This window comes from Coenobita brevimanus, chromosome 80, assembly GCF_032717465.1.
Source record: "Coenobita brevimanus isolate Jiangsu-jjx chromosome 80, ASM3271746v2, whole genome shotgun sequence".
Taxonomy (NCBI): Eukaryota; Metazoa; Arthropoda; class Malacostraca; order Decapoda; family Coenobitidae; genus Coenobita; species Coenobita brevimanus.
This window is the reverse complement of record NC_137033.1, coordinates 12,197,396-12,217,941: the sequence shown is the minus strand read 5'-3', so window position 1 is coordinate 12,217,941 and position 20,546 is coordinate 12,197,396.

Below are 20,546 nucleotides of genomic sequence, written 5' to 3'. Positions count from 1 at the left end.
TAATGTCATTGAAGTGGTTATTGTTGGGGGTGGGCTACTCAGTCCAGTTATTTCAGGGGAGAGTGAAATGTCGATCTTCCCTGACTGGTATTTTGTGAGTGTTAAAGCACAACACTCCGACTTTAACCCTTTGAGCTACAACTGGTTTGAGAGACTGAATCCACTAGACCATAGGAGTTTATTGGCGGATGATAGGTTAGAATGGAAACTAAATTGTGAGTGTGAAAGAAAAGCATACTAAAGTGGAGATCTGTAGATAAGTGGGTAGAGAAAGAGAGAGAGAGAGAGAGAGAGAGAGAGAGAGAGAGAGAGAGAGAGAGAGAGAGAGAGAGAGAGAGAGAGAAGAGGATCGATGGGATGATGAGAGGTATGTGAAAAAGACGGGGACAAGGGAGGCTCAGAAGATGTAAGAGGAAGGGATGAAAAGGGGCAAGTCTGAGAGGGCAGCGGGAAGCAGGGAAAGAGAGAATTTGGCTACTGACTGATGGAAAAATCTTGAATAGGCAACGGGCATGTGGGAGTCCTGGCTCCGTATTCATGCAGTTTCTTGCCCCTAAGTTGTTTATAAATCTTTTCTTATTTTGTTTAATCTTAAGTCAAACAGTTACCGACCAATTCTCAGTCAGACCAGAGTTAATAATAAAGTGATAAAATACGGTAAAAGAAAAAAATATCCCTGACAATATCTAACTTCTTTGGAGAATTGTTTACCCCAGGAATTGGTTAAAATCCTATATGAAAACGACCACTATACCGATATTAGATAACTGATATATGGTACCGTATTACTCCTCAGATAACTATTAACTACCTTGTGTACTGAGCATTAGATAACATGAAGGTCTCCCATACGAATACATTTTAATCGAAAATTCTCAGTATGGGCATTAAATCAGGGTCTTTAAGCCTCACACTGCGTAACATAAGCATATCCTCTCAGTCCATTGCATAACAGAAAAGTCAATATGAGCTGTACATGAAAGGTATAAAAACCTATTGTCTGTCTATCTACTGCCAGACGCCTCAAATCCGTAAGGGGTGGCCACAAACAAACCTCCTCCATGTCGCTCTGTCCCCGCGATTTCGCTACCCTCCCCCCGCTCAAAACCCCCTCTCTCATATACCTCTCCACTCCATCCCTCCACCCTCGGCCTCCTCCTATTGTGCTGAGGATAAAATAAAAACTTAAAAAAAATCTTCTATTGTTGGCTTAGATAATAGATTTAAGGAACTCATGTATCGAATATTAGCCCATTCACTACGAATGAAGAAGTGGAGGAACGTTGTGGGGTAGATGTGGATGTGGTTGAGAAGATTAGGAGAAATACACTGAGGTAGTTTGGACATGTGGAGAGAATGGAGAATGAAAGACTGACTAAGAGGGTGTATGTAGGTGAGATGGAGGGAGGGAGAGGGAGGGGTAGACTGAGGATGAGGTGGAGGGATGGAGTTGAGAGGTATATGAGGGAGGGGGGGGTGAGTTGGGGGGAGGGTAGTCAAATGGTGGGTGACAGAGTGACTTGGAGGCGTTTTGTCTGCGGCCACCCTTTGCGGGATTAGGGCGTCGGGCTATAGATAGATAGATAGACTACGAGGATCCCTTTTATTAAACCAAGGATGATTTTATTCACCCTTAGAATGATTTAAAGAAGAGAAGGAAATATTCAAGGGTACATCTAACCTCAAGGTCGAAAATTTTCTCTAAGTCAGATGGCAGCGTCGGAAGAGAGATATATTGAAGTGTATAAGACTCCTTGAGCTGAACTGGAGAGAGAGAGAGAGAGAGAGAGAGAGAGAGAGAGAGAGAGAGAGAGAGAGAGAGAGAGAGAGAGAGAGAGAGAGACAGACAGACAGACAGACAGACAGAGAGACAGAGAGGATCATACTACTACTACTACTACTACTACTACTAATAATAATAATAATAACCAAGAAGCAAACGAGAAAGAGACGAGGAAGGGAAAAAAAGAGGAAACCTTTGCCCAGAATGGAATATAAAAAAATGATGAAAGTAAGAGGCAGTGAAGAGAGGACTAAGGGTGGCTATTTTACTTCCTCTCACCTCACCTCGTGCCCCTCCCGGCCTCATCATCCCAGAGAGCTCATTTTTGTCCGTATTTTCATCATCGTCTAAAGCACACACTTCTTTCGAGGGCTATTATAGGAACACAGACACCAAGCTTGATTAATATTTTTACTCTCTAGCTCCCATGTACAGATAAAAACTAAAAGAAGAAAATTTAGCTTGGTAAAAGAATGCAGATTTCACCTCACTTAAAAATTGTCATGTGCATCATCAGTTAATTATAGCAGTTTCTATCAACAAACATAATTACAAGAGAACAAATATCTGCGAAAACCAACCAATGAAATACAACACAGTCATGATAAAAAATAAATAGAAAAATTAATTAATAAAATGCTATATAGGAACCCACGTAGCGTCAGGAAAGGCGATGGAATTTCCGATGAGACAATTGCCCAGTTATTAAAAAAGTTTAATAAGTGCTGGAGTGTGAGGCTGTGAAGTCAGTATGATATTATTGGGCACAACTGACGGCGGCTGGACTGGCGTTTGTTAATTAAATTCTGGCCCCGTTGCCGTGACCCTCACCCACTGGCAGGATATGATGCCATCGGTCTACACACACACACACACACACACACACACATACATGAGCGAGGACGTGTTTAAATAGATAGACAGATAGATAGATTGAGACTGATAGATAGATATAGAGGGATAGATAGATAGGTAGGCTACATCGACAGCATGTGCATAAAGCCGAGCTGGGTGATCCAAAAGAAGCACTGGCAATTGTGTGGCTGAGAAACAAGCTTAGAATCGTTTTTTTATTATTATTATTATTATTATTATTATTATTATTCTACCTTGTATGTTAAGTATGTAGTAGGTGGGGACGCTCACCATCCACTCACTCGATGTAGTGCTGCTGTCGGGTGTCTGCCCTTTCCTCTCCTCCATCCTTCTTTCCATCTATCTTCTTCTGTCTTTCCTTCATTCTTTCCTCTTCCGTCTGCCTGTGGGTGACTCTGCACTGAGTAACAAGCCAAATGGTTTCCTGTACACCAGGAAATCATTTACTACGTTGGATGGTAACCATACAACCAAATTTGGGCGCCTGGTGGTTTAGTGAGTAGTTATTGCTCTCCAATCGGATTGAGCCGGTGAAAGGTTATATTAAACGGGTGGTTAGGGTTTATTTCTCACGTAATGCCACTCAAGGATGAGTGAGGCTGGTCACTCTCATCTTAAATGTCAGGACCAACTGCCTAACCCCGGGCTCCTACGCTCCTCATTGGGCAATGTAGGATTGGATGATGGATGATGACGGATATTAAGTCCACGGTGACGTAATTTGTTATTGTCTATCTTCAAACTACTATCTATTTTATTATTGCCTTTTCCTGATGGTTTCATTTAGCTTAGGAGAGACTTGTTCAGCTAAGGAGCCTTAATAACGCTTCAGTTAACTCCTTCGCAAGAAGTTGGGTTTCATTTGGTTGAGTAAAATAAACTGGCCCTGACAAAAACTATATATATATATTTTTTAAGACGTTATCATAAGGACCCTGAAAGGCCGAGCAGTGATGGTCCAATGGTGTCATGAATTTAAAGCAGGAGAGAGAGAGAGAGAGAGAGAGAGAGAGAGAGAGAGAGAGAGAGAGAGAGAGAGAGAGAGAGAAAATTAGGGAAATTAAATCACCCTCACATTTTTTCAGATTTTCCGTAAGTCCCAGGATTGCCCAAAGTTGTGACACGAAGACTGACGTGGGAGTTCCTAAGACTTAAAGCAAAAAAAAAGTAAGTAAGAAAAAAAATAAAGAATAAGTAATCCTCTTCGGCCGACACGCTATCCACATGCTAAAACCCTTGTTCCTATATTAGCATTTTTTCCCCATAAGTTTTGCCTTATCTCGAGGGTACACTTTGCTCCGGGGCCAGACTCTTTCTTTTCTTATCTCCCACATTACCCCTGTATTTTGGGGCTTTCTTTTTTTCAGTGTTTTTTTCCCCTTCCTCTTGCTATTTCTTCGTGCTCTGTTGTCTGTCTGCCTGTCTGTCTGTCTATCTTTCTGTCTCTGTCTGTCTGTCTCTCTCTCTCTCTCTCTCTCTCTCTCTCTTAGCCTTTTACTTTTTCCTTGCCTACTGTCTATGTATTCCACTTCTTTGTTTTCATTTTTTTCATCTTTCTCTTTCTAACTCGCACTTTTCTCACCCTTTTGTTTTCTGCCTGTGTCATTTGCCTAATGTTTTGAGATTTTTTCTCTTCATTTTTCCCTCGCCTTCCACTCACAGTTATTTCTGCCTTTTGTGTTTTCTCATTTCTTTTTCTTCTCTTATTTCTGTTTCCATTTCTCTTCTTCCAGTTTCCTTCCATATTCTTCTAATTCGATTCCCATTCTTTCATTTACGCCTTTCATTATTCTGAGCATTTTTAAAAACCTTCACATCCTTCCCCATCTCTATCTTACTTCTATCTTTCTTTCCTCTCTTATTTGGTGCCTTCCTCAGATTCTTCATGGATTTTTTTTTTCTGAGTCCGACTCTGGATATAGACCTGATCCTCCTCTCTCTGAAGCCCAGCAGTCCTCTTATATACTCGCTATATATCTTCACGCGTCACTACTATGGCGTTGATACCCACCGTCCATATTGATTTCATGCTAGGACTGTCTCGATTAGGACTGATGATACGATATTAGCTGGGGAAGGAGTTTTGACATGTTGATGGATCTTGCAGAAAATAAATGTATAAATAAAAACAAAAAATAAATTCAATAAATCTTGTTTTAAACGGAACTGATATTAAGTCTTCTCCCTACCCGAGCCTTTCAGAATTCAAATCAGTCTCTAACCACCCGTAAACCACTCGCTATCCTGCTACTTTGTGTTTTTGTATTTTTCCTTTCTCGTATTCTTTCGTCAGTCAAGGTGGCTGACACTGCATCCTGACAGGAGTCATTGCAACCGAACGCCTCCAAACATTTCAGTATCAATTCACGAGCGAGTTTCCTCCCATGATGCATCACCCTCCCGTATGTACTCCCTTTCTTCCTAGTCTTTACTTCTTCACCACCTCGTCGATTGGCTTCTCTGTATTAACGCAATCTCTCTCTCTCTCTCTCTCTCTCTCTCTCTTTCTCTTTCTCTCTGTATCATTCACGAGTCGTCTCCCTCCCCCTTTTCATCTTTTCCTTCCAGTTTCACCATGTATAATCCCCCTGATTATTTTTCCCAACAAATGTTTCCTTAACTTTATCATTGAAACTTTACTTCTCATTTTCTCTTCCCTTCGTTTTAGCTCATTCCTTTTTTTCACTTCCTCCTTCCCCCCAGGCTTTGCCAGTTACTGTACATTAACTTCCTAAACTCTCCCTTCCCCTCCTGCCTCTCTTTCCACTTATTATCTGCTTTCCCCGCCCAGGTTCAGATCTGTGTTTTGCCCTCTCTCTCTCTCTCTCTCTCTCTCTCTCTCTCTCTCTCTCTCTCTCTCTCTCTCTCTCTCTCTCTCGTGTGTGTGTGTGTGTGTGTGTGTGTGTGTGTGTGTGTGTGTGTGTGAAATATTGTAGAATATTAATATGTATGTCAAACTTTGGGAATTTTTGTATTAGTCAACATGTAAGACGTTGATGTAGATATAAATATTAACGGAATTAATCTGAAGCATCAGAAACGGAGGAGAGGTGGAGAATGGCATAACCCCACCATCGTCTACTCCTTACTTCTGTTATTAATTTTCATCACTGTATTACAATGCACTGTTAAGTCACTCTTATTCTTCAATCTGTACATTAAACATCTCATTATCCCTCTTCCTCCCGTAACTATTCCTACATAGATATTGAACATCGGAACATATTTATATTATTTCTTTTGGCATACGCAGCTCTCATTTACTGCTTTACATACGCTCATGATTTATATAAATATATCCTTACTGTAAAATAAGAAATAGTCAGCAGCCTCGCCCAAACTTACTGAATAATATAGTATTAACTGCGTTTATGATGGCAATGTTTATGGTATAAAATGTGTTATTACTGATGTCTGTAATGACACTGATATATACTGATGATGCCTAACTTAAATATCATTAACCTTATAATGTTATGATGATAGTAATACTGACTGGGAAGCTGATGTTTTCTTTAATGATTTTGATCTGACTGATTATTGCAAAAATGAATTGGAAATTACAATGAAGATATGAGTATGTAATCACGATTAATTACATCGTGATAAGCAGAATAATTATGAGTGTAATGATCAGAAAGTTGACGATTAGGAATGAAATGATGGTGATGATGATACCATAATAAACTTAACAGATTTAACGTACACATGAACCAAAGACGGAATATAATTAATTATCTTTCACGAAATTAACAGATCAAAACAGTAACCCCAGAGGTAAGCCACAAAACCCAGAACATGCGCCTTATTTGATTACCTCGATTCTCATGGTTGTCGTGATTGGTAATGGGAAATACATTTTTTCTGTTATTACTTCCACCAATGACCAAACTTTCCCCTGCAGTGTTCAGAAGAGCGAATTAACCCAGTGGTGGAAAAACGTAATTGACGAATAACCAGAGTTGATTGGAAAATTAATAGAGCATAATTAGATTTCGGTGTGTTATCAAGTCCTTCACTATACGAGGCGTTTCTTTTAAGTCAAACCTGAAACAAAGAGAAAATAAAGCCAGGGAAGGGATGGAGAAAGAAGAAAGGAAAGCTGCGTAATTGGATCTTAGGTGTGCGAGTGAAGACGGGAATGAGTGGAACCGAGAAGGAGGTAACTGGAATTAGAGACTGCTAGGAGAGGAAAGGACCGGAAAGGGGAAAAAGAGTGGAAGAAAGAGCGACAAAGGATGGAAACAACAGCAACTATGGACAGAAAAACAAGGATGATGAAAGAAAAAGGAAGAACCAAGAAGCACAAGCAAAATAACAGAGGACCTGAGAAAAAGATCCTGGGTCGATGACAGGAAATAATAGTATGAAAGTAGGACGCAGATGGTTGAAGTGTCAGAGTAAAGAAATCCGATCGCCAGATAACGTCATACATACAGTATTTAATTCCTGCCTGTTAAGGACGATTACATTAAACTTACTAGAAAAATATTAGCTGGTTGGACTGACTAGATGCACTTTTCATTAACCACATCTCTGCTATGTTTCAGCCTAACCTAACCTAACCTGATCTACAAAATCTTTGCATAATATTGTCTAGTGGAAGTAACACTGATACATAGATGACGATCCAAAGGGAAGGGATCGTTAGGGAAAGAAGGGTAATGATAGTAGGCAAGACCAACCCATCCGCCTTCGTTTAGCGTGAGATGGGCGAGAAGTGTTGCCAGTCTTGAGGAGGTCAGCTAAGGGGAGGCATTCGTTATCTTAACAGTTTCGGTCCAGTGACTGTTACTCTTTTTTTCTTGGGTTTACAGACAATAGTCTTCAGCTTAGAACCCACTTGGAGAGAAGCCAGCGAAGGCAGTATCTAGCCCTTTTAGTTTGAAAAGTCCTTCCTAAAAACTATTACAGTCTGGCGAGTAAATGAATTAAACAGGAAACAGCTCATTCCTTTATAGATGTGAACAACTGGAAGGCGCTCATTAATCTTGAAGTAGGGCATAGACACGGGTCATGGAGGTATATACTCAGAAGGATAGAGTAGACATAGGGCCAACTCAGGATAGGGCATACATAGCGCCGACTCAAAAGGATAGAGTATACACAGGGCTGACCCAGAAGGATAGGGTGACACAGGGCTGACTCAGAAGGATAGACACAGGACAGAACATTAACACTGAGAAGTCAAACATGTGGACAACATCTCAATTCTGGATGATGATTTCTAAAGTGTATGATTATGGCGGAGTGTCTGGCCTATGTTGCATTGTTGCTGAATACACTTTGCAATGTGGGATAGAGGCTAAATTACATCTAACTGTTGCAGGTGATCCAGAAATGTTTATCAGAAATAAAGAGGCATACTTAAACCTTCGTAGAGTCATTAGCCATATTCTTAAAACACAGGTGGAGCAAATGTAAGCAACTCCCTTCTTAGACGATCATTTCTGAGAACCCAATAACGCTTAAATTTTTCTCGTTTCCTCGTATCGTTGGTGGTGCATTGGTCAGCGTATCCAGTTCGCCACTGGAAAATCTCGAGTTCGATTCTCCTGCCGGTCAAACTGGTGGATAATGTCTGTTTCCTCCTAATCTCTGTTCATCCAAAAGTATGACTGAAGACTCTGAGAAACATCGACTCCTGCTGGTTGTATTCTAATGGATGACGGAGACTGAAAAAATCGTCCACCTTAATGACACTGGAGTCGATAGCCATTTGTCTTCTTCCTCCTCCTCCTCCTCCTCCTTCTCCTTTCGTTTTTGTTGTAAGTGTTCATTCCCTGTTTTTCCTTTGATCCTGTTGCCAATTTCTTCCGTTCTTGCTCACACATTTTCCTATAATCTCTCTCTCTCTCTCTCTTTCCCATCCCCAGTCTCTTCTCTCTCTACTGTCCTACTCTTATTCCATATATTTCTCATTTCTATTCCTCTCTCTCTCTCTTTTGCTGGCCCTATTTAGGTATATATCTGCTTTCGTCTCATCTTCTGTTATATATGTCTCCTTCTTTCTTCTTCCTCTCTTCCCTTCCCTCCTCTCCCTGTCACCTTAATCTTCTGCCAGTATGTCTCCTTCTTCCTCCCTTCCCTTCCCTCCTCTCCCTGTCACTTTAATCTTCTTCCTGCCTTCCGTTCTCTCCTCTCCCTGCCATCTTAATCTTCTTCTGCCACTCTCCCCTTCTCTCTGTCTCCTATTTCTGTTCACCTCCCCTCCCATCTCTCTTTCTCTCTCTCTCCCTCTCTCTCTCTCTCTCTCTCTCTCTCTCTCTCTCTCTCCGCACCTATCTACCTACCTACCTACTTATCTATCTGCCTATTTATCTGTCTAATCATCCATCCATCCATCCATATATTTATCTATCTATCTATCTACCTATATCCACGTCTTTCTACTCGCCCATACATCTGTCTCTCCCCATGTCTTGCCAATCTTCTCAGAACATTGTATTAATTAAACTAACCTGGATTCTACTCTGCTCCATCTTGTCCCACAATTAATTATCTGTCCTGTCCCGTTCCACCCCGTCCCACCTTTCCCCTCTTCACTTCTCCCCAGTTTTCCTTGCCCCGCTTCGCCACGCTCAGCCCCACCCTTCCCCATCCTGTCCCACCCCACCCTATCTCGCATCTCCTCGCCCCGTCCTTCCCGTCGAACTAACCCGCCCCGCTTCGCCCTTCCCGCCCCAACTGCCCGCCCTTCCATTCCCCGTCCTGTCCAGCCCCACCTCATCCCGCCCTTCATCATACCGCTACACCTTGCTTTGTCCTACCTTTCCTTGCCCTACTGCCGACCTACCTTGCCCTTCCCCGCCCTGCCTTACCCTGCCTCGTCCTGATTGCCTCCTGATGAATCCTGGCCAGTGCCCCCCGCCATCCTGATTGCCTCCTGATGAATCCTGGCCAGTGCCCCCAGCCATCCTGATTACCGCTGTTGTAATCCGTACGCCTAGACCCACGTACAGTAGAGATGGCCACACATGAACCTGGGACAGTGTGTGTGAGGCGAAGGTCTAACTACATTTTCCGACGTTCATGTGTAGGTTACTTAATCATTTCAGCTAATATTTGACACCTCCGTTCATTTATATCAGTGCCACCAGCAAATATGTCATTATATCAAGGTTGCCAGGGGTACCAAATGCTAGACCTCTGCTACACACTGATGTTGTCCAAGGTTCATATGTTGCCAATTGTATCTGTATGCTTGATCATTTTCTGTTGTGTGGAGAGTAACAGTATTTCCACCATTTCTTTACCCTTTCTTCCAAACGCTCTTTCATCTTGGCGCTGTTCCTCGATCTTTTTTTTTTTTTTCACTAATTTGCTTCAGATTTGGCACAAGTGTTTCTTGCCCCAATAGCTCCAGACATCCTGAAAACTTTTCAATTGTATGTTTTTATTAGGTCTTTAAAGGGATCTATAGGGATATACGTCAAACCATATAAACACTGAAATTTACACAAAAGTATGTTGGTGTACTGTATCTATGTGTAGACCATCATGGATTTGCTTAGGATTGTTGGCAAGGTTGTTTGTTGTTATCTCCACCTCATGCTGTAGATATACCAGTACGTTTTGCCTCTTCACATACTGTATGTTACTTTTTTTTTGCGACCGTTGTTATTAATTTCGACAAGTTACATATTTTTAGTACGAATTCTTTTCTTCCCTAATAGAACAAATGTTAAGTTTTTAAAGTTTTCCTTCTGTTACAGTAAATGTACTTTGTCAGTAATGTTGTGAGGTTGGTGTAAGAAGATTTTTAGAGATTTTTAGGTAACAAAATGCAGATAAATCTACTGGTGTTGCATATTTGTGCAATTTTCGTACGGACACATTTTTTTCTATACATGTAAGGACTTTTTGTGTCATCGAATAGTTTTTTTTTTGTGGTAAACAGTTTGTTTTCAGACATTTCTCAGTTGGTGTAGAAAAGACACTTTGCAAAAATTTTTATGGCAACCGCAATTGATCATTCATATGCTTTACACACATCGACAGGGATGCTTCCCGAACTCTTTTTCCTCACGTGCAACGTTTATATGCAGTCAGTTAAAAAAAAGTATTACGTAGGACGACAACGATGATATTCGAAATGATTCATTTAGTCTGTGAAAAGCCAAGAAGAGTAATCTTTCATCATCTGAATATGAATATCATAACAATAATGAACGGTAAATATCTTGAGCTAACGATATGTCATCCTCATGAAAGCAGGTTTGCCAACGTGAAGAAAAATCCCCGATACTTTTGCCAGTGGCCTTTGTCCATGGTTTCTGATAGTTTCCAGCCAAGTTTGCACCAACATTTTTTTTTTTGTTTTGTTTTTATCGACTTTAACAGGTAAACCTGACCAAACTTTGTCGGAAAACTTCAGACGCAACATTAGGAGGATTAGCTGGTGTGGCTGTTCTGTCCTGTGTTGTGTTATACTGTGCTGCGCAATACTGTGCTGTGCTTTGCTCTGCTATCATGTCCTGCCCTGTGCTGTGCGGTGCTGTGCTGTCCTCGCAACATCTCTCTCAATCCTAGAAACTTACCTACACTATTTCCCTCTTATTCGCAACCGAAACTCAGAAAAGTAAGAAATTGAAGATGTTGTTTCTACCTTCGAATGATAATAAAGTGCGTCAATAGCAGGATATCGTAGTTACTTTTCATCTGACAAAAGTTGAAGAAATTATTTGCCTGAGCCTGGAAAGAACAAGAGAAGAAACAATACTGGGTTTTACAATGTGACTAGTAAGAAACCTTTCCGTGGATGAAAGATTACCATAAAAATAGGATAATGAAGCAGAGCAAAATAATAGTGGGAATGCCCTCATCAACGAGAGAGAGAGAGAGAGAGAGAGAGAGAGAGAGAGAGAGAGAGAGAGAGAGAGAGCAAAAAAAAGCACAAAGTCTGATATTTTTCCCTTGAGTTAATTCGAAGAACGGAATCAAATTACGCCCTGATAAAACGAAAAAAAAATCGTATGATGAGCAACAGGAGATAAAATTAACAGATTTTTTATTTGGCTTTAAGAGCAGTAGATTTAGTCTGTTTAACTTTCCCTGACAGTCTCGTTTACCTTACTGACAACAAAACAACAGCAACAACAACAACAACAATAATAATAGTAATAATAATAATAATAATAATAATAATAATATAATAATAAAAATAATAATAATTATAATTATAATTATAATAATAAAACAGTAATAATAATCATAATAATTACTCGTTAAACTTATTGATGCAAGGCTTTTTTTATTTCGTCACCAATTTAACAGTAAAGCTGAGTTTATCTGGGATGGAATAAGCTCACTCAACCAGAAAATTAAATGCATTATCAGCCCACGTTCCAGGGGGAGTTATTTATTTATTTATTTATTTTACTAATGACACGCATATCTCAAAGCTGGCAGGGGCGAGTGAACAAAAACACCGCCCTAGGAGAGAGAGAGAGAGAGAGAGTTATGTTAGGATCGGCTGGTGTGTGTGTGTGTGTGTGTGTGTGAGTATGTAAAATCCCACCGTAATGCCACGTTCACCGAGGGCCGGTAGAGGAAGAAAAGTTGAGTCCCAGGTAAAGGAAAGAGACCCCCTGGCGGAAGCAAGAAAGGGACGGCTGAATGGAAAGGCAGCAGAAGAGTTTGGCCTTCCAGAAATACATCCCTCCTTGCCTGCCTCTTTTATGTGAGTGCAAGGCTAAAGAAGCTCCATAACACCTTTTTTCAGCGACTTATTTTACTTATTATACCTTACTGCCCATCTCGGTGTTACATAAGCTAGTAAGTGCGCCTTGTGAGAAGTGACGAGCTAGCGAGCTCCATGTTATCACAATTTTCCACTTATATACAACCATTATTTCTTCAATATGGTAGCTGCACACTGAAAAATATACTGGAACGAAAGACATTCTCTCTCTCTCTCTCTCTCTCTCTCTCTCTCTCACACACACACACACACACACACACACACACACACACTCCTTTGGAAAACTCGAGACTCCAAGGGTTTACTACATTTGTATGGGTGAGTTTTTAATTGATTAAAAAAACATATTGAATGAATGAATCACATGCAGAATGATTTTCAACTCTACTTCACATAGGAGTAAAGCTATTAGCTTCTGCTAAGCGTAACGGTCGGGTAGGGCAGGACTGCTCATTTCCAAACTTAACTGAGAGTTAATATCGCTCGCTCGCTTTGCTCGCATTCTTTTATTTCCGTGCTCTTCAGAGATGACGTGCGAAAGGATATTTACCAGACATATCAAAAAATAAATCCCTAAGGAAGAGGTATTAGGGAGCTTCGTTAACCGACGAGAAGACCCACGAATTTTGGTACAGTAGCTAGCAAGGCTCTTTCGCATTTTTCTTTCTTCTTCATATCACGTTTTCCTTTCCAACTTATTTCCTTATATGGTACGTTAATATTATCCTGTTTAGTATTTATGTGGTCCATGTTTATATAACAAGGCAAAAATTACATCTTTCTGTCAGCCTACCCATCTACAGTATCTGTCTATGAATTAGAGAGTCCAATGATTAAAACTGGGGTATTAAAGACTGACTCTCTCTCTCTCTCTCCCTCGTAGCTGCTTTGATGGCGCAGTACTAGGGACCTAAGTACTATTTCTCACTGATCATGTATTAGCCTTCGCAGGTTCAATTGGCGCATCAAGTTATTATTTTTTTTTAGGCTATCACAGGACGATTTTGTTCAGCCGAGAATATATATATATATATATATATATATATATATATATATATATACTTTTTAGCAACAGTACTGCACAGTTCACTCTGCCTCAACATCTCCCCCGGGGTCTTCATTAAGCTAAGTGCTCTGTGATAATGCTCTTCCGAGATAAGTGTAAAGAATACTCTGTCACACACACACACACACACCGGATCCTCTCCCTGTCACTCATCTTTCCCATTCCCTCTAACATCATTTCATATACTTTAGCAGAACATGGAATACCTGTCTAGAATAAATATCGCTTCAACAGTAAATGCTAAACTGCGACAATTTCTCCATATGCCTTTCACGACACCACTGGAGCCAGTAAAACATATGGAATTAACCCTTTCAGCACGATAAGGTCTGTGTTTTTTTTTATTGTTAGTCTTCTTCGTTTTCATCATTGTCATCACCTTCGTCTTCTTCTTCTTCTTCATCATCATCCTTTCTACAGCACATCTTCGTGACTGACACCATATGCTAGTGTTAATCTATTGTTACGACTTATATTCAAGATAGAGAGATGACACTTACAGGCCATGTTAGAGAAAAAATGATAGAGTGTAATAAGACAGGGAACAGCAGGTATAAACGCACAATCTTATTAAGCACTTTACCCCTATGACTTATTTCTGTTTTACTATCACTATACTCCTTTTACTTTAACTTGGCCTAAAAACTGATATATTTCCATCTTCAATGCTGTTATAACAAGAGATTAACACAGGACGTAGCACTAGCCACGAAGACATGCTATGGAAAGGATGTAGAGCTGTAGTATCGTCTTCTTCAGCCACTGCAGAACGGGAAAATAAACTGGAAAAAGGGCGAAAATCTGGGCCAGGTTAAGGTGAAAAGAGTATATCATCAGACGATTTATTTTTTTATTTAAATTCAGCTCTGGAGAGACTTTCAGATCTCGAAGGGGTTAGAGATAGGCTTCACTTACCCTTCACTGGTCGAGGTTGGCCCTAAACTGAAAAAAAAAAAAAAATGCCTGTCAGAAACGAAAATAAAATAGAGAATACCACATGGGATTGGATAAGTTAACTCTCTCAATTAGAGTTATTTTTTTTGTTTGTTCTGCCACCATCAGACGATTTTATTCAGCTACGGACAATGAGGACAATTATGAACTTTATATGTACTGTCAACCCTTCAGCTCTAAAAAGCCTCCCTTAATCCGGATAAAAAAAAAATCGTCTAGAGATACCAAGAGTTTTAAACAATCGTCAGTGGACTAGAGGGTTTAATACGCAACTCGAAATAGCATCCAAAAGCACACGAGAAGTTTTCCCTAATCTTCTCTAAAGGTGTCACGAGACTTAAAAGAAAGTATTTTTGGGAAAAGGTTTCACTTCACTGGTATATATATATATATATATATATATATATATATATATATATATATATATATATATATATTTATATAAGCAAACTGAACGGTGAAGGAATGTACAACTTCTGTAGGCATGGGTCACAGGGTTTCAGTATCTTTGGCCTCGGATGTTTTTTAACCTTTGTATTTCCTGAGGTGGGTGTACTGTGTAAGTTTTACCTTTGGCGAATTCCTAAATCCTTTGGCGAATTCCTAAGTAGACTGAGATCAAAAAACGAAAAGAACAACAAGCCTATTTCTTAACTACGTGGTGTGTTGCGACGCAGATAGATATGCTGTGTGAGAGAGGGTGGCGCCATCCCAGAACTCAGGCTGCGGCCTCTCGGATTTAAGTCATAAATATTTCCAGAGCGTAAGATGTGGGGCGTGGCGTGGCGTGGTGGAGGCGGCGGTGGTGGTGGTAGTGGTGGTGGTGACAGTGGCAGCAGACCTTAGAGCTGTGGTTGCGATGGCACAGCAATTAGTATGGTGGTGATGATGATGACAATCCTTAATATGGTGGTGGTTATACCAATGCTTAGTGTGGTCGTGTTGATAGCAGCCATTTGTTTAGTGGATATAATAGCAGCCCTTAGTGTGGTGGTGGTATTACACTAACTCTTAGTGTGGTAGTAGTGGTGACAGCAGGTCCTAGTTTGGAGGTGGTGATGCCTGTACATGGTTTGGAGGTGGTGATATCTGTCCTTAGTGTGAAGGTGGTAATTGCTTCCTGCTTCTTCTCACCCTTAATTTTTCCATTTATTTATTTCATTACCATTGTTACTCGCGCTTTTGATTTTCTTTCTTTTGCCTTGCAGTTTATCTCCCAATCTTGTGATAATATTATCTTTTTCCCCCTCTTCTTTCCTTCCTTCCCCTCATTCTCACCTCCTTTAGCAGTTATTCCTCTCATCTTGCTTCGTTCTTTCGACGTTCTCTTCTTTCCTTCCGTATTATGTTGTTAGTAATCCATATCCTCCACTTTCGCTGTTCCCATCTTCTACTTTTTTCCTTTCACCATCCATATCTCCAATTCTTTTCCTTTTTCCCTACTTTCCTCTCACTTTTTCTTTCATTTTCCTCCCATTTTATTCCTTCATGTTATTCTCCATATCCTCCCTTTCCTCCTTCCTTCCTTCATCTCACCCTCCCAGTGTTCTTTTTCTCCCCTCCCCCCTTTTATTTTTCCGTACTCTCACTTTCCCTATCTTCTGCTCCTTCCTTCTTCTCCCTCTATATCATTTTCCCTCCTTTCGTACTCTCCCACGTCCCTTTTCCTGTACTCGTATTTACCTTTCCTCCTGTTTTCCTCTCCCTGCCTCATTCCCTAACATGTTATCTTATCTCTCCCTCCCTTATCTCACCCCAGCAGTAAACACCCCACATCAACTTCTCACCAAGTTTTGCGTTTTACTATGAATAATGTGTTTCCTCTATCAGCTTTCATTCCTTGAGGTAATATTTGCATGATTCTTGAAATGAATTCCATATGAGAAAATTCATTGATATTGTTGTCATTATCACTATAATAATAATAATAATAATTATTATTATTATTATTATTATTAGTAGTAGTAGTATTAGGGGTAGTAATAATCGCAGTAATGGTAGTTGTAGTAGCAGTAGTGGTAGTTGTAGTAGTAGCAGAGGTAATAATAGTAGCAGCAGCAGCATTAGTAGTAGTAGTAGTAGTAGTAGCAGTAGTAGAAGTAATAGTAGTAATAGTTGTAATAGTTGTATCAGGGTAATAATAATAATAATAATAATAATAATAATAATATATAACAGCAATAATAATAATAATAATAATAATAATAATAATAATAATAATAATAATAAAAAGAGCAAGACTTCAGAAGCTGCAACACCCACTCTCGCCAGCTGATATAAGGCCAGATATTTAACTTTGCCCTGTGACCTTGCCCTTCTCCTGCTTCCTCTCTAAATCAAAGTACCTCATTCTTCTTTCTTTTTATGGCAGCTACTTCAAACATTCTTTCCTCCATCATCCATTCTCCTCCTTCAGGCATTATCCTCTATCTGCAGTTTCCTTCATTCTTCCTCCTGGGACACCTTAATCTACTCGTTAACCCCAGTTTGCACCTTAACTTTCTGGAGTGCAATATGACTGTGATGCCACGAAGGTGAAGGTCAGGATGTGTTCACTAAGATTTGGAACCTCGGATATCTGACAGTGTGAGGTTCAGGGAGATTAAAATTAGGATTAACTCCAAGAACATGTAGCCTTGGAGAACCATATGATTCTGCACGAGATTTGAACCCTTATACTCGTCGGGTAAGGAGACTCCCTAGCACCTCTTCCTTAGCGATTTATTTTTGGATGTGGATGGTAATAGCCTTTTGTACGCTATTTATGCAGAGTATGGCGATATTAGAAGGATTTATATAACACAGAATAAGACAGTAAGGTGTTATAAACAAAGTAAATCGCTTAGGAAAAGGTGTTAGGGAGCTTCCTTAACCGAAGAAAATAAGGGCCCAGGACACAAGACGTACAGTAAGACTATGTAGAGATAAGTGTGATGCTGTCAAGTGGAAGGAAGAAGAGATCATGACAAAATATGTGTTGTAGGAATGGGCAACCGCAGAGAGAGACTTATTTTCCGCTGTGCCGTTCTCTACCCACTCTCACTCCAATCTTACTTTTTTTTTTTTTTTTTTCCGGAGAATAGTACTAAAGTTTCACACCGAATAAAGATCCATTGGACAATTGCGGAAACAAATATCGATTCACTTCATTACGATAAAAAACAGAACAGTGAACAATGACTTCTGAAACCCATTGTTGCTCTCCTCGGAAGTAGAAAAACTTTTCAGAATACTGTGTAAGAGTTTTTATAATTGTTCAGCTAAAGGTTTGGTCGATATTACTGCCGGCAATTGAACAGAACGATGTCGAGGTAGTAGTGGGAAGCTTTGTTGAACTACACGAAGAGTTCCGAATGACACTTGCTCCTGCAGTCTAGAAAAGCTTTGAACCACCAGCAACCTGTCTTCGTTTGGAGCAAAATCTTAGCGTCGAGTCCCTTTCAGCCTGGATACGAGAAGAGGGTGGGCAGAATATATTGCTCGATATTTTACTGTACTTCCCTTTTACACGTCCGACTGTCCCATTGTCTACCTGTCTGTTTACCAGCCTACCCGACTGCATGCCGACCAGACTGATGGACACCTCGACTGACTGGATATATAACTGCAGGAACATCGTCTACAGTACCCGTCAACTGACTGACAAGTTTAATGACAGTAATCATGTGCTCGTCACAACCCCAATTTGAACAGCTAATGCCACTTGAGTTTTTTGTAATAACATAACCTAAAAAATAAAATAGTTCTGCTTGGAATCATGCAGTTTAACCTCTTCACTACGGCCTACATATTTTATCCTGACTCACCGGATTGAAGGGATTAATGAAGGCTATATTTACCACCTTCTATATTTACCTGCAGATAGCGCGAGTAAACTATTTAGAATTTCTCAAGGTGAAAGGATTATACTCCATTTAACGACGTCCCCGACCATCCACTGGTCAGAAAAGCGTGCAACTGCGAGTATCTTCCAGGGCTCACTGATGGATCCACTTGCAATGCAGTTCGTGCAGCTGGAGAATCGCCAGTCTTTAATACTGACTCCCTCACCCTAGCCTTGGATGCAGTCCACGTCGCTTCATTCTTTTTGCATCTCATGTGAAAGTCAAGTCTAATACTCGTAATAAATTGACCCGTAAACTTCTGGTAACTCTATATATGGATAAATTTCTACACTCTCCAGTCATCTATTTCCTAGTTTATGGTATAGCTGGATATGAATTTTGCAATATAATGTCAGGAGAATTTGAAGGATAATAAGAACTTGGAAGTCTATACAATTGTCGATTTAACTAACGCTCATTCACGAATTTACGACAGCGTGTTTTGCGTCAATAGCAAATACCTGTACATGGAAGTGACAATTTGACCTAGATTTTCGTCCATTTGCGGTTTTTTCACGTAGCTCAATGGCAGTAAAGACAGTGATGTGGTTATACATCATTTACACAGCACTTCATCTTGATTAGTATCACGTTTTATTGTTAATATACTGATACAGCTCAGCACTCAAAATAGAGAGATGGCAATTTTAGGCCAAGTTATAGTATGAAGGGTATAGTAACTGGATGGCATTACGCTAACCTGTTGCACTACACACTATCACCAACACCCCACCACATTATCACCACCTCACTATCATCACCACAGACCACAGCACTACCAACGCCACACCCAGCTATACCACAACCATCAAAACTCCATCACACTAACACCATCATACTACTACGGACACCCCACCAAACCAACCACGCCATTACCAACACCCAGTCATACCGTAAGCATAACCACAACCCAACACTGCAACACACTCTCATAAACACCACACTACACCACACCACACCACACCACACCACATAATACCACCCCACACCACATAACTGCACATTACACCAACACCCCACCAAACCACCACCATCATCACCACACCACCATGATCACCACGCCACTACCAAACTATTACCACCATTACCACCACCAGCGCTCAGCCACACTACGACCATCTTCACCATACCACCATCAAGACCCCACCACACCATCACTACCACCAACACCACCACCAGCACCAGCACCGCACCAAACCACCACCAGCACCACCATATCATCAACAAGACCCCAGCACAACATCAACACCACCTGCTCGTGTCACTCCGGCAAGACCCTCACTCTCTCGCACCCCAACACATTACACAGTCGGGAAAGGACATCACGACCTGCCTACCACCTAAACACAATTGTGCTTTAAACTCAGGATTTAACTTTAATTCGCAGAAGCCGCGGAAAGTTATTGACGTGAGTGAAATTTCTCTCTCTCTCTCTCTCTCTCTCTCTCTCAGAATAACAGCCTTTCTTATCCACGGCTTCAGGTTCTACTGTATGTTTTCGAAAATCTTTAGGGTACAGCGTGTATAGGATTCCTTGTTTTTTAAATTCTGTTTTATTTTCTTTTAACCTCACTGATACAGCAAATAGGCACTTCACAACAAGACAAAACTACGAAAACTAAACGATTTCCTGTAACATTAATTTCCTAGGGAAACCTGCTTACCCTGATAATTGGCAAAGGATCTTGAAAATACGATATCTGGTTCCTTCTTCGTAATTGGCTTCTCCTTTCAAACCAAGACAGACTGTGCAAGAGGTGGCGTCTTGGAGTGTAATTACCACATAGGTTCACGAGAAGAAACAAGAGAAGGAAGGAAACAGTAAGTATTAAAATGACTGCGGACCCAGAAATACTCCGTCTATCAGTAACCGTGAAATAATGGTGAAATGAATGAGGCTTTTCGCTAACGTACCATATATCAAGCTATACCGGTGTGATACCTCAACCAGCTCCATCTAGAGTTGATCTGCCTTAAACACAAACGGCCTGGTGGCGTCCAAAGCCATTTCTCCTATATAACTCTCATCGATCCGGGGCTGAGTGACTCTACTTGCGGTAAACTAATTGCTAAGAAACGATTTACAAACAAGAATATGTTGTACAATATGTACTTCATTTATGTTGATTTGTCTACTACTTTAGCTAGCATCATGGCCAAATAAGTGCTCTTCAAAAATTGATACAGGATTATTTTAAAAAAGTATTTGAATGTAAAATGTAAATTCTCAGCCTAATAATTTGTTTTCAGCTACTGTTTGATTTTAAAGGGAAAGTAAGT